Below are 2,121 nucleotides of genomic sequence, written 5' to 3' on the forward strand. Positions count from 1 at the left end.
TATGTGAGTCTATGGATCTCTACGTGAGTCTATGGGTCTCTGTGTGAGTCTACGGGTCTCTACGTTGAGTCTATGGGTCTCTGTGTGAGTCTATGGGTCTCTGTGTGAGTCCTATGGGTCCTCTGTGTGAGTCTATGGGTCTCTGTGTGAGTCTATGGGTCTCTGTGTGAGTCTATGGGCCTCTACGTGAGTCTATGGGTCTCTGTGTGAGTCTATGGGTCTCTACGCGAGTCTATGGGTCTCTGTGTGAGTCTATGGGTCTCTACGTGAGTCTATGGGTCTCTGTGTGAGTCTATAGGCCTCTACGTGAGTCTATGGGTCTCTGTGTGAGTCTATGGGCCTCTACGCGAGTCTATGGGTCTCTGTGTGAGTCTATGGGTCTCTGTGTGAGTCTATGGGTCTCTACGCGAGTCTATGGGTCTCTACGCGAGTCTATGGGTCTCTGTGTGAGTCTATGGGTCTCTACGCGAGTCTATGGGTCTCTGTGTGAGTCTATGGGTCTCTGTGTGAGTCTATGGGTCTCTGTGTGAGTCTATGGGTCTCTGTGTGGGTCTATGGGTCTCGACGTGAGTCTATGGGTCTCTACGTGAGTTTAAAACCCGTATCGGAACCCAAGGCCCTCGGCGGTGGCGGTCGCGGCCACTTCTGGCAGGCCCGGCGTGGTGTCGCATCGGCGTAACGCCGGCGGTCAGGTGGCGCCACCCCCACTCCCCCTCCCCCTCCCCTCCTCTCCCCCCCCTTCCCCCTCCCCCTCCTCTCCCCTCCCCCTCCCCTCTCCTCCCCTCCCCCCCCCCTCCCCCCCCCTCCCCTCTCCCTCCCCTCCCCCTCCCCTCTCTCTCCTCTCCCCTCCCCCTCCCCTCTCCCTCCCCCTCCCCTCTCCTCTCCCTCCCCCCCCCTTCTCCCTCCCCTCTCCCTCCCCTCCCCCTCCCCTCTCCCTCCCCTCCCCCTCCTCTCCCCTCCCCTCTCCCTCCCCTCCCCTCTCCCTCCCCCCCCTCCCCTCTCCTCTCCCTCCCCCCCCCTCTCCCTCCCCCTCTCCCTCCCCTCCCCCTCCCCTCTCCCTCCCCTCTCGCTCCCCCTCACCTTGCGGCACGTTGGTGACGGGGATGTCCACAAAGTCTCCGGCGAGGGGGGCGGGCCGGCGGCGTCGTGGGGGCGGGGCGAGGGGCGGGCCGGGGGCGCGGACTGTTGCGGCCTGCACACAGGACAAAGACAAAGATCCCCGTGGTGGCCATGACAGACTGGTGGGGCAAGTGCTGTTGGCGACAGCACCTACAAAGGCTACCGGCACTGTGGCACACGAGGAGGTGGGTGGCCAGCACCACGCCCGGCCGCCTTTGTCTCCCCAGTGGCGATGATTTTTACACACCCAACCAGGTACTCTTTTGAGGCTGAGTCGACCTAGGGGAGGCCCAGGATCGGTTCAGATAATCGTCATCGGTGTTGGTGGCCGTGAGCGGGCAATCGAACTCGGGCGTAAGTGGTGTTGGCCAATCACATTACATTGCTGCAAAATTACACGCAGATTATTAAGTGGGGATCACGCAGCAGCAGCAACAACAACAACATCAACATCGATCCCCCTGCTGTGAAAAAATACTTGGCAGGACCCTCGTGAAAAAATCTTGAGACTCGGTGATGGTGGTGGTGGCGGTGGTGGCAGCGTTGGTGGTGGTGGCAGTGGTGATGGCAGTGGTGGTGGCAGTGGTGATGGCAGTATGGCAGTGGTGGTGGTGGTGATGGCAGTGGTGATGGCAGTGGTGGTGGCAGTGATGGTGGCAGCGTTGGTGGTGGTGGCAGTGGTAATGGTGATGGCAGTGGTGATGGCAGTGGTGGTGGCAGTGATGGTGGCGGTGGTAGCGGTGGTGGTGGTGGTGGTGGCGGAAGCGGTGGTGGTGATGGTGGTGGCAGTGGTGGTGGTGGTGGCGGTGATGGTTGGGTAGTGTTAGTGTCGGTGGTGGTGGCGGTGGTGTGGCGGTGGCAGTGGTGGTGGTGATGATGGTGGTGGCAGTGGTGGTGGTGGTGGCGGTGATGGTGGTAGTGTTAGTGTCGGTGGTGATGGCGGTGGTGCTGGTTGTGGTTGTGATGGTGGTGGTGGTGCACGGGGTGGCTCACGGCGGGAGT

The 2,121-nt window shown here is 61.5% G+C and overlaps 1 protein-coding gene across 1 annotated transcript in view; it reads right to left on the minus strand.

Moving 5' to 3' along the window:
* LOC144952067 (dihydrolipoyllysine-residue acetyltransferase component of pyruvate dehydrogenase complex, mitochondrial-like) overlaps nt 1–2,121 on the minus strand; it is a 43,951-nt gene that overhangs the window by 12,104 nt on the left and 29,726 nt on the right.

The sequence above is a fragment of the Lampetra fluviatilis genome, chromosome 65 (genome assembly GCF_964198595.1).
Source record: "Lampetra fluviatilis chromosome 65, kcLamFluv1.1, whole genome shotgun sequence".
In the NCBI taxonomy this organism is placed as follows: Eukaryota; Metazoa; Chordata; class Hyperoartia; order Petromyzontiformes; family Petromyzontidae; genus Lampetra; species Lampetra fluviatilis.